The sequence below is a fragment of the Taeniopygia guttata genome, chromosome W (assembly GCF_048771995.1).
Source record: "Taeniopygia guttata chromosome W, bTaeGut7.mat, whole genome shotgun sequence".
Classification (NCBI taxonomy): Eukaryota; Metazoa; Chordata; class Aves; order Passeriformes; family Estrildidae; genus Taeniopygia; species Taeniopygia guttata.
In genome coordinates this window covers 32,288,148-32,301,786 of record NC_133064.1, presented here as the reverse complement: position 1 = coordinate 32,301,786, position 13,639 = coordinate 32,288,148, and positions in this window count along the sequence as shown.

Below are 13,639 nucleotides of genomic sequence, written 5' to 3'. Positions count from 1 at the left end.
TGGGAATCACCTACCTCCCCCCACCCTCACTACCATTCTAGGACTGGGACCTGGATGCAAAATAATCCAGTGGAATCATGGGAGGGGGTTTTGGGGATGAAAAACACCCCTAAATGGAAAAGATGGGCACAGTGGAGGGGGCTGGATGGGTGTGCTCGTTGGGGAAAAGGGAACCCCATCCCTAGTCTGTGTTTGACCTGTCACCATAACCTACAGAGGACCAGACTGGACTGGGCTGTGGGAAGCAGGAGCAAAGCACACACACACTTCCTGGTGTTACCAGGAGGGAAGGAGAGGGACAGCTGCTGCCGGACTTCGGCAGCAGGCTCTGCACATCCCCTCACCCTTCGGCTACCAGTGTGCCAGGAGGAAAGGAGAGAGGACGATCTGCTGGGACTTCAGATACGGACTGCACACCTCTTCACCTCCAGCTACCAGCGTGCCACGGGGACTCCAGGGACAGACTCTGCATGCCTGCTCACCCTTCGGCCACGGGGACTCCAGGGACAGACTCTGCACGCCTGCTCACCCGGGGACTCCAGGGACAGACTCTGCACGCCTGCTCACCCTTCGGCTACGGGAGAAGCTACAACAGCGGGGGCGAGCTCCTCGTTGAGCCCCCTGCCGAGCTGACTTTTTAATAAAGAGCTGACTATTAATAAAGGCATAGACCCTGTTCATTTCACCACCTAGGATTCTTTCCCATCTTCTTCTGATATCTCAGGCCTCAGGCCATCTCTCTTCTCTTTCATATCAAGGAGGATTAATGTTTTGCAAAGCTTTCCTTTATCCAGGAAAGGGTTAAAGTCTCAGGCTCTGCTGCCCTCATGATGGCCAAAATCTCACAGCAGGCTGCCCAGGACTCCCATGGCTGGGCACCCCCCCCTTCCCCCCCCTTCCCCCCCCCCTTCCCGCCCCCCCCCCCCCCCCCCCGCCTTCTCTTTCTCCTCTGCGGGTGTACTGCCAGCATATGCTATCAAATTTCCAGGTGGCACAGGCTCTCTCCCTCTCTCTCTCTCTCTCTCTGGAGGGGAGACAAAAAACCATCCCTGTTTTTCTTCACCCTTCCTTCCTGCAGGGGCCGACCCAGCTCCATTCCCTTCACCCCCTTCTCTGTCCAGGGCTCCTGGCCTACCTCAGCCTAGGCCGCATGGCTTCCCCTTCCCCATCCAGCCTGTGGCTGGGCAGGAGAGGTCTGAACTCTTCACTGACCAGAACAAAAGAGAGAGTTCCTCTGGGAGTTCTTGCTTTTAACCCCCTGTGTCCTCAGAGGCATATCCATGCCTTCAGTGTGATATATATGTTGATAATAATTCGTGCCAATGTAATATTGTTGTATTTGGTTCAGGGAAGTATAATTTGATATGTGTAATATTTTGTTGTTGCAAGCACACATGCCAGCACTGAGAGCTACCTCCACATATCTGTTACACCCAAAACTGGTTTTTTGGACAAAGCCTCATTTACAATTTAATAGATGTGGCTGGCCGGGAGACAGGTCATTCCTTGAGGTGATACAGGAATGCCTAGGCCTTGATCATCCAGGTAACGATTGGGATGCTGGAATCCTCCAGGCTCATATATCTGAAAGCCCGTAACTCCATCAAGGAAAATTGTCCACACCTGGACTCGGATTGTTCAACCTCAGCAGAGAGAAAAGAAACTTTATGAATATGTGTGACTTTGAATGGGAAGAAAAGGCGGATTGCCAAAATCCTGGCCTCAGGTGGAAAATTTCCTATAAGAACTGCTTGGTCCAAAAGGGTGGTGTGTGTGTCTAGGGGGAACCTCTGCCGAGAGGCATCCTCTCTGTCATGCACCCATCACCAATCCCGGGCTCGGCACTGTCCTTTTCCTTGTGGCTGGCTCAGAGAGAATTTGATATAAAATAAAATTTTTATTTTTCATTTTTAATTTGACTGGATCAATTCTTATCTGTAGCAAGTGGTTGCACCAAGTGTCAATATTCAAATTTGACCACTGATTTGTTTGACTATAACTTCCCAAGAAAACTCACTTCCTTGTCAACCTATGACACTATAGTAGTAGTGGTAGCTGATAGTTATGAGTGAACTGTCTGTTTGGTCGGGATAACATCCAGCGAACATGTAATCAGGACCCTGCTACTGCTATGCCATCAGCATCTGCCATCTGAAGAAAGTATGGACCAAGGCCCAAACTGGAAGTGATAAAGGGAAGGAGCCAAAAGCACAGCCGAGAAACACACATGCTCTAAAAAGGTGGACCAAATGAGTGCCCATGAAAAATAGCTCCTGGAATATGTAAACTAGTTTATGGAATAATATGGATATGCATAAAGGTTTAAGAATATGCAATGGGCTGATGTAATGGAAAAGGTATTTAAGGGGTATCCCTGAAGGTAACAGTGTGCTATTGGCTGAGTGCCAAGATGCACCCAGTTGTAATCGTTGCTTTACTGTCTTTGTCTCCTATTGCCCTTTATTAAACTTTTAAAATTTTCATAGGAGGGTGAATGTGTTTTTCAAAGGATACTGGCAAGATCATGTCACAAATGCTACTGAAAGAAACCAAAGGTCCTTTTATGTTACACATACCCATGCCAACAGTCACTGTTATAACCCATCCAAATTAAGTACCTGCAGGCAAAAAGGGGAAAAATATTGGATTACAAGAACAAAAAGGTAAAACCAGCACAGCAATCTAACTCTGCATTGGCCTCAATTTATATGCTGAATTGCATTATAAGACTCCAAGCAGTTATAGAGATGATAAGAAACAAAGCTTCTCGGGCATTGGAATTAATATCAAGTCACGAAAGCCAAACAAAAACTGTAGTGTATCAGAATAGGTTGGCTTTAGAATATTTATTGGCTAAAGAAGGGGATGTTTGTGGAAAGTTTAATATATCAGATTGTTGAAAATAGATTATCAAGGGGGAGGTCATCTGGGAAAAAGAAACAACAAAGGATATCAGAAAAAATAATCCAGGTACTGGTCCAAAAATGGGAAAACAATGTTAAAAACTAACTGGTGGGGTAATGTATTGAGGATGGGATTGTGAAAGAAATTAGGATTCTTACTTTTATATGTTGCAACTGGTTTCATATTTCTTCCTTGTTTAATCCTGTTTTATTCAGATAATTACCAGCATGGTCCAAAGTATGCAAGCGAACAAGAAATATTGCTCAAGCCAAATGATTTATAAAGAATAAGAGGGGGAATTGTTATAGATACATATTATAATATTGGCTTTTCACAAATATTAGAATGGATTCTTGTTGCAGAATTTCTGAGAGAGAGAGGGTATGATTTATGTCTGGAGTGAGAATTGAGCTACCCCTCAGATTAGGCCCCTGATAAGCGGCCTTGGTGGGGCCTGGAAGCCTTTGACGCAGTAAGAATTTAGTTGTGGTGCAGTTAGAAATTATGTTAAAGTAACTACAAAGTAATGAGCTATCTGAGTGTGAATTAGGGTAGAGCTGCAGTGTGAAAAGCCTGACCACCTCAAGGCAAAGGTAAACAATGTTAGCTTGCCAATGAGAGTGCCTTTGTAAACTGTAAACTATATAGGAGTGTATATAAACTGCCATCTTCTCACTAATAAAGGGAGAAAATTTGCTTAACCATATTGGTTCGATGTGCGTTCTGTCCTGTCCAGCTTTCCTGTCATATGAGGACCCTGGCTTCGGATTCTATATGTGTAATGTTAGAGTAACTTTTTTATAAAGATACCATTTTTATTTCTGTTGTTGATTAAGCTTAGTGAAATAGCTGATATAAGTATGGTTGTGTTAAAATGCCTGCTTGGATGGGATAACATCCAATTAACATATGAAGAGGACACCTGCTACAGATATGCCAACTATCAGCACTCACTGTCTGAAGACAATGTGGGCTGGGGCCAAAACTGAAGATGATGATAAAAAAGGACTAAAACCACAACCAAGGAATATGCATGCTCTAAAAAAGTTGACCCAAGAAGAAGATATGCTAAACAGTTCTTAGAACATGTAAACTGGTTTGGGGAAAAGTTTACTATGCATAAGGGTCTATGAATATGCAATAGGCTGGTGCAAGGGAAATGGCATTTAAGGGGTATCTCCAAAGATAACAGTATGGTCTTGGCTAAGTGCCAAGATACAACCAGCCATAATAACCTTTTCCCTTATGGTCTTTGTGTCCTATTGTCTTTTATTTAACTTTTAAAATTTTCACAGGACAGTGAATGTATTTTTCACAATACCTAAAACTATAGGATTTATATATATTAAAAAAACCCAAACCTCCAAGATCTTAGTCTTGTTTCTGCTGTGTTTAATGTGTGGTTGTTGATTTTACCTGCATGTAATGAACCCAGAGTTCAATTCCTTCTACCTTTTGTACAGTGTTGGTTATCAGGAGGACTTGATATGGTCCCTTCCACTTTTCCTGGATTGGTCCAAAATTCCAAGTTCTGATGCACACTATTTCTTGGTCAGAAAGGATGTACAGGCAGGTCTAACCCCAATGATCTGTTGACAATGTTGTACCTTTTAAGACTTAAAAGAGTTAGTTCCAGTGCTATTAAATATTAATTTCAGCACATTTTTTAAGACTTCTCTTGCCTTGTTGGTGCAACATGGGAAAGCTGCTGGCCATCCAAAAGAAGTATCTACCAATACCAAAATGTACCAGTCCCCATTCTGCCTGGGCAGTTCTACAAATTCAGTTTTTCCAGTAATCACCTAGTGAATACAAACATCATAAAGTCACCCTAGGACAGCTAGCAACATTAGTAGAAAAGGCAAACTCACAAAACCCTCTCTGGGCTGATTTAAACTCTGTGTTAGACACATTACTTGATCCCATTGAGACACGAATAGTTAAAGCCATCACAACATCAGTAGAGGCTAGCATAGCAAATAGGTTATTTCAAAGCACAGTTACACAGATATTCCCACTAAAAAATCAGGGGTGGAATCCAAACATTCTGGAACATATAGCGAAGCTAAAATTATATAAAAGTCTTGTAGTATATAGATTAAAACATAGTGTCTCTACAGCTATAAATTAGTCAAAGCTTTATGAAGTATGGCAAAATTATGATGAATCACCCACTGATTTTTTAAATACGTTAAGAAAAACTTCCATTATATATACAGATCTAGATCCTAAATCATCTGATAAGAAAACACATCTAGTTCTCTTGTTTATGAGTGAAGCTACAAATGATATAAAAAGCAGCTGCAAAAGATAGGGGGAGTTCGAGACAGATAAGCTGCTAAAGATTGCCTGGAAGGTATTTTGAGATGAGCCCAACTGAAAGAGTTAAGCCTCAACATAGTAAGAAGGCAACTCAAAAAAAGTAATCCAAGAAAACTTCCCCTAGGGAGAAAAATCAGTGTGCCTATTATAAAAAATAGACACATTGAAAGAATGACTGTCCAGCATTAAAAGAAAAATCCCCAGTTCCCCAACTCCCAGTAGTACAAAGCTCAAGCAGCTCAAGTTCCAAGTGATAGAAACCTAAGGCTATCCCCCCCCCCCCCCCCCAGTGGAGCCTTCGGTTATAGCTAAACTAGGAAAAGATGACATTGAATTTTTAGTAGATACTAGAGCAGCATATTCTGTGTTAAATACCTTAAAAAGGAAACTGAGTCAAGATACTGTACATGTTATTAGGGTGACCAGAATAAGCAAAACTCAGCCTTTATTTCAACCTTTAAAATGTAAACTGGAGAAGCACTAAGTAACTCATCAATTCCTCTATATGCCTAACTCCCCTAAACCATTGCTAGGAAGGGATTTGCTAGAAAAATTAGAAGCAGAAATTAAATTTAAAAAGAAAAAAGGTGCAAGAGTTGTCATTCCTGGATCTAAATTTGTCCAAGTTGCTGCACTTTTTATGCAGAAAAAAATGTAGTGAAATTCCCATTAAAGTTGAAAATACAGTTAATCCAGTAGTGTAACCCAGTAATATCCCAGGAAGATCCAAACTGGCTGAACTAGTGAGAATTGCACTCAAGCCAAGAGCCACACTGGTAAAGCAAAAACAATACCCCTTGAAATTAGAGAACTGTAAAAGACTAGTATCTATAATTGAAAAAATTCCTACAGCATAGCTTATTAGTGCAATGTGAATCCAAATACAACACCCTCATTTTAGCTGTTAAAAAAGCAGATAATATGAATTATCGATTAGTACAAGATTTAAGAGGAATTAACAAAATTACAGAGGACATACACCCAGTGGTAGCCAATCCCTACACCCTTTTGACCACACTGACAGACAAATTAGGGTGGTTTACTGTTGTAAACCTGAAGAATGCCTTTTTCTGCATTCCTGTGCACAAAAGCAGCCAAGATCTTTTTCCTTTTGAGTGAGAAAATTCAGAGACAGGGAAGAAAAGTCAACTTAGACAGTTCTACCTCAAGGTTTCAAGAATAGCACAACAATATTTAGAAAACAGCTAGCAAAAAATTTAAAAGACTAGAAAAGACAGGAGCCAGAAAGAATTATTCTTCAATATGTAGATAAAATCCTGATTGGGGCTAGAACCAGAAATGACTGCATACGATTTACCGTGAGTTTATTAAACTTCTTAAGACGAAGTGCAGAGTTTCTAAAGACAAAGCAAAGATTGCTAAAGAAGCAGTAGTTTACTTAGGGCTTGAGATCTTTTTTAGACATTGAGAGCTCAGCAAAGAACAGAAAGAAGCCATCTGTCAACCCCCAGAGCCCCATACCGTGAAAGAGATGCAAACTTTCCTGGGAATAGTAAGTTAGTGTCATTTGTGGATAGCAAATTATGGACTTCTAGTAAAACCCCTATATAGAACATTAAAGACAGCCAAAACAAGAATTATTATATAGACTGAAAACACCAAAAGAGCTTTTAAACAACTGAAACACTCTCTAATGTCAACTCCAGCACTGGGACTGCCAGACTTAATTAAACCTTTTGAACTTTTTACATATGAGAGACTGAATGAAGCTTTACGAGTACCAGCACAGAGAGCTGTAGCCTACTTTTCCAAACAGCTAGAAAGTGTTGCCCAAGAATAGCCAAGGTGCCTGAAAGCTGTGGCAGCCACTGTCATCTTGATCCAGGAAGCCCAAAAATTCATCCTTGGGAGACACATTGTAGTGTATGTACCCCATGCTGTAACACCTGTTCTTGAACAAAAAGAGAGACATTAGCTGTCCAGTAACCAGATTGTTGGAATCCTGGATGCCAAGAATTTTAAACTTTCTGTGCTGAAAGGCACAGACTTGCAAGAAAGCACTGCATTTTACCTGAGGCTGTGGAGAAGACTTACAAAATTGATTAATAGCACTGGGATTACAGGTGTGTAGTTAGTTAGAAGTGTGTAATATCACAGGGTGGAAAACTTAGAGTTTAGGTTTTAGAATATAGTAATGGATATGAAACAAGATGGAGGGTATAGGGCGTTGTCTCGAGTTCCTTTTTCTTCCTTCTTCCTCCTTCTTCTTCATGGGTTTGGATGGTATCTTGCAATTGGACAGAAAAGTCCACATTGCAGGTCTTGAGGGATCAATTGTTGGGTTAAAAGGGAAAATAATCTAGGTGTCATTTCTTAATTGGGTAGTTTAATTTTAGTTCAGCCTTAAAAGACCTTGAAATTGTACCTCTGGGGCCATTTTTGTGCTGTTTTCCTGCATGCAAGGTCTGGTGCAGACAGCATGCTGAAGTTTTGATAAGGTAACAATAAATAAGAAGCTGAAGACAAAAAAAGTCCAATGTGTCTCTTGTTCCTGACACAGAACTGCTCCAGGAGGGCTTCCCCCGTCACCGGAGCCCCCAGGGAGTGGCCTAACATGGGGCCAACAAAGCCATACCAGATGTTTAAATATCAGTCACTGTTGTTAAAACAGAGTGATGTTACCTTAAAAACAACTTCTGTTATTAACCCTACAGTGTTTCTGTCCTCTACCTTATTGGCAATGTGCCTGAGCATGACTGTTCACAGATAATTGAAGAAATCTATTTCAGCCGACCAGACCTAAAAGACGTGCTCCAAGAAAATCCAGATTGAGAGCTTTTTACAGATAAGAGCAGCTTTATAAAAAATAGCAAAAAGATGACAGGCTATACAGTGACCACACAGGACAAGGTGATCAAGAAAATGGCCTTGTCAGCAGATGTGTCATCACAGAAAGCTGAACTGATTACACTGACGAAAGCCCTAGACCTAAGCGAAAGAAAAAAGGTAAATATATATAGTCTGACTCTAAATATGCATTTAAAGTTGTCCATGCCCATGGACCCATCTAGAAAGAGAGAAGACTTCTGAACGGTCAAGGTAATGAAATCAAACATGCTGAACAGATCCTTGCCCTCTTAGAGAACATTAAAAAACCCACAAAGATAGCTATCATGCATTGTAGAAGTCACCAAAAAGGAAAAACCACTCCAGAAGTGAGAAATAATTTTGCTAATAAAGCAACAAGAATTGCAGAAAAAAGTATTCTTACAGTAATTCCACAAAAAAAGATTAATTTGTCAGAGCTCACCCCAAAATATGACAAAGCAGACCACAAACTAAGTTCCTTAAAGCTGAGATCATAGAAAATAGATAAGCTGTTACACCAACAAATCAAGTTGTAGTCCCACCCCTAATCCTTTGGGAGCTAGCTCAGAGAGAACATGAAAACACACATTTCAAGGTTAAAAATATTTTAAAACTGTCGCACTAAAACACGAAATAACTCACGCATGGACACTAAGATCAAAAGAGCAAAAGGAAGCAAAAGGAGAAATTTTATTCCTGACCTCGCAATATATTGAATTCCAAAAGTGGCAGTGGATTGGAGAATGAAATTGCCACCTCTCCAACCACACTGGTCAAACCAACGGTCCATCAATTCTGTCCTCCCACAAAGAAGAATGCAAAACAATCATTATTTACATGAACATGCATGAGAAACTCCAGTAGAAATATGTAAACATCAGAAGGTATAGGAAACTTTTAAAAGAACTTTAAAACCTTTAAAAGAATAGGGAGACATCTCACCCTTTTTCCGTTAAAAAAAAAAGAAATAGAAAAAAGAAAAATGAACAATGATAAAAGGGAAAAATTTGAACAATGTTCAGTGTCCACTCGTGGAGGAATCATCGGAGTGATCACTTGTGTCGTCTGCATCTGAGTCATCACTCAATGATTCATCCACTTGATGACTTTCAGTTTGGACAAGGTTTCCATTTTGCCCGTCCGCCGGATTCTGTTTCTGCAGTCGCAGGTCAGGACGAACACACTTCAAAGGTACTCAGCGTACCCCAGTATCTGTGGATATGCACACATATTCATGCCCCGAAGCAATAAGGTCATAAGGACCTTCCCACTGTTTAGTGACTAAATTCCACACCCGAACCTTCACTCAAGGCTGATGTGTCTCATCCAAAGCCTGTGACAATAGGTGATGATTCAAAATGACAGGGTTATTTGAATCCTGTGGCACAGTAAGATGATTGATGGTATACAAAGCTTTTGCCAACCAACTGTGAGGGGTTTCACGCTGCATTCCAGATTTTTGTTCTTGAAGAAACCGCTTCAGAGTACCATGAGCGTGTTCTACAATAGCTTGACCAGTCGGAGAATGAGGGATACCAAAGTTGTGTGACACACCCCATGACTGCAGGAACTGCTGCACCTTCTGCGATGCATAAGCAGGACCACTGTCGGTTTTCACAGCAGAAGGTATGCCCAGAACAGCAAAGGCCTGCCTCCAGTGGGCAAGGACATTGTGGGCCTTTTCTCCAGTGTGAGCAGAAGCCCATATCGCAGAGGAGAACGTGTCCACAGTGATATGCACATACTTGAGCCGGCCAAACAGCAACCTGGGTGACATCTGCCAAAGCTCCAAAGCCTTGAGGCCTCTGGGGTTTACCCCTGCTGGCAAAGGCGCAGCAAGCGCGTGACAGTCATCACATGACTCAACAGTGACACGAGCCTCAGTTGGTGTCAACTGAAATTACTTCTGCAGAGTATGTGCATTCTGTTGGAAAACCCATGCTATGCCTTGGCCTGCGCAAGTGTGTCAGGCTGAGGTGCTGCCCACACTGGGTTAGCCAAGTTTTCAGGCTTCACGTTACCTTCTGCTACAAACCCTGGCCAATTGGTGTGACTCCTCACATGCAGAACGTAGTATGGGTGAACGCAGGCCTTAATGGCACACCACAAGGTCTTCAGTAAATGAAACAAGGCAGGATTACTGACCTGCTTCAAAACTGAATAACCCAACTGCTGTGCGATGTCAGCCACATAGGCAGAATCCATGACCAAACTGAAAGGTTCCTGGGAAAATTTCTCAAATGCCATGACAGCAGCCCTCAATTCAACCAATTGGACTGACCCATCCTCATGACCTTCCAGAACCTGCCACTCAGATCCATCCCTCCAAGTAACAATGGCCTTCCCTGTTTCCCCCGAACCATCAGTGAAGACGGTGGGCCCTTGGACTGGCTCCTGACTATTTTTGGGCCGTAAAGAGATTTGTGTGAATTTTGCCACCTGCAGTAGCTTGTGGCTGGACAGATAATATGTGATCTGCCCTGAAAAGTTTTCTAGAGCACATTGCAGGGACACGCTGCGTGCAAAGCTCCAGTCAAAATCCTCCCGCTGTACCGGGAGCATGATCTTTGCGGGATCCACACCCATCAATTGCAAACACCGTTGCCAGCATTTGATTATCAAGCGAACAATTAGCTCAAACAATGTGGTTGCCATTTTCTGCGGCTGATGGGGCAGGAAAACCCATTCCAAGATGTGCAAAGAATCAGACCATTTGTCACTCCATTGGCCAATGATGCCTGTGGGATGCAAATCTGGAGTGGTAATGAACACAATGACATCAACGGAAGGATCAATGTGAAAAACCTGGCAAGCAGAAACAGCTTGCTGAACTTCCTTCAGCACCTGACGTGCCTCAGGGGTCAATGTGCCAGGCGACTTTAAATCAGACTCTCCCTTTAACAAATGAAACAGAGGAGACAGTTGTGCATTGGTCAGTCCCAAGTATGGATGTAACCAAGTGATGTGTCATGGTTTGACGCTGGCACAATGCCAGCGCCCCATGAAAATACAACTTACCAAACAAATGCTGTGAAATGTGATCAAGAACAGAGCAAAGCAGGCCAAACTTAATAACAAAGGAAAAAACTTTATTACACTACTACTACTACTACTATAAAAGGAAAAGAAAGGAAAGAAAAAAAACCCACACAAAATTCGAAATGAAAACCTTCCAAAACATTTCTCCTCCATCCACCCAACTCCACCAAACCCCAGCGAGACCCATTTGGATCCTTAATCAAGGTTTCACCCTTCAATATAATCAATACTGAGTCCATCGGGGAAGAGAGGAGTCCCCCTTGCAACCATAGACCCCCAGGAAACACAGCTGCCACCTCTTGTGTTTCCAATGTCACACGTGGCACTGCCCAGACACACCGGCCAGTGTGACATTCTCCTCTCCATGTCACAGTGCTCTCACCACCGTGCATGGACAGAGACTGCTTATAGGGCCCCTTTAAGGATGCTTTGCCAAGGACCACCAGGAACAACAGTCCAGTATCACAATTCGGGACTAGAGTCCCCCCCATTTTCCCCTGGGGCCGAGGGTCCAAAAGACAGAGATCGCCTTCTCTTCTTCTCTGAAGATGGAGGGCATCCTCACACCCTCCTCAGCTCTCTCTCTCTGTCCACTCCAAAACTGGTAGTTGCTGAAGAAGGTCTCTTGGCTCACCAATGCATCCCCCTAAAATGCAGTCCCTCTTGAAAGAAAGAGTGGTTCAGTCTATGGTAAACAAGCAGAGTCCAGCCAAAAGCCACTCTATCATCTGCCCCCAACCTTCTTCTCTGAACATCTGAAGTTTCAGGCTGTCTCTCTTTTCTTCAAATTCAGAAAGGAGTAATATTTCATAAAGCCTTCATTTCACAGGAAAGGGTTAAAATTCCCGGACTCCCCGGACGGCTGCAATCTCAGCCCAGGACTCTTTCTCTAGTCTCCCACGCTGGGCATCTTCCCCCCCCCTTCTCCTTCTCTTCCGCCGGCAAACTCCTAGGTGTCTGCTGGCTCTCTATCTCTTTTCCCTCTGGCTTAGGGGAGGGGGAACAAAAACATCCCAGATGTTCTCCACCCTTCCATCCGCAGGAGCTGACCCAGCCGGTTCCGATCCTTTACCTTCTAGCCTACCTCTGCAGGCCGCATGGCTCCCCTCCCCCACCCAGCCCGGGCTGGGCAGGGGAGAGGTCCGTACCATGCGGTGACCGGAACCAAAGAAGAACGAGTCCTCCTGGGAATTCCGCTTTTAACCCCTCTGTGTTCTTAGAGGCGTGTCCACCTTCAATTGGTCACCCCAAGTGTCAGTATCTAAACCTGACCCCTGACTGGATGGACCTCTTCCTTCTAAAAAAAAAATTCTCTTCCCGTGTCAAACCATGACACTATGACATCTACCAATTTCTGGGCATCATTCAGTGTCTTCACCAAATGTACAAATTGCACCTCCTGGTGTCGGAATGTCCGTTCCAGAATTTTGACCCGCAAATACTTCCAAGGAGGCTGTTGTTGAACCTTTTCCCGAGGCACCTGCAGTCCATGAGAATGCAAAGCATTGAGCAACTGAGGTGGTATCCTCAGCAGCTCATCCTGGGTGGACGCAGCCACCAAAATGTTGTCCATATAGTGATAAAGATAGGCATCAGGAAACTGCTTGCAAACTCCAGACAAGGCACAGGGCCATATACCATCAGAATATGACTGGAGAATTTCGCATGCCCTGGGGCAAAAACTTCCATTGATATCGCTGTGCAGGCTCAGCATTGTTGATTGCTGGCACCAAGAAGGCAAATTTTGGTCTGTCATCAGGATGCAAAGGAATTGTTAAAAAACAATCCTTCAAATCCACAGTGAGGATCGGCCAATCTGTAGGAAGCATGGTAGGTGATGGTATGCCCACCTGCAATGTTCCATGCTTTCCATCATGGCATTGACCTTTTGGAGGTCTTGTAACAACCTCCATTTCCCAGATTTTTTCTTGATGCAGAAGACAGGAGTGTTCCAGGGACTGTAGAAGGCTCCAGATGACCCTGGTCCAACTGCTCCTGCACCAGGTTTCAAATGGCAACTAATTTGTCTTGAGGGAGGGGCCACTGGTTCTCCCAGATAGGTTTGTCCACCAGCCACTGTAAAGGAGGTGTAGGACACTCTGCGCCCTTCATTGCAGTGGCCCCCATCAAAAATCCATCCCGATGCACACCCCCCACGCGGACAGAACATACATCTCCCAGAGGTTAACACAGGTTGAAGTAACATGAGGCCGAATCATGGCCATCTGTCCCTCTGGGTTCATAATCATCACGGGCTGCTGGCTCACGTAGCATTGTGCTGTTCCTCCCAATCCCACAATAGGTGTCTCCACTGGATCCAAGGGCCACTCCAGGGGCCAGGCAGCAAGGGAGAGAACTGTGACATCTGAACTGCTGTCAAGAAGCCCGCGGAGACAGATCTCCAGCAGCGTCACGCCAGGGATGGACAGGGTACACAGCATCTTGGGATGTTTTTTAGTCAGGACAGCAGACAAGTGAACTTGAGGTGGCCCAGTGGATCCAAAGCCGCTGTCACCTCGCGACCAATCAACTGTCCTGTGAACAG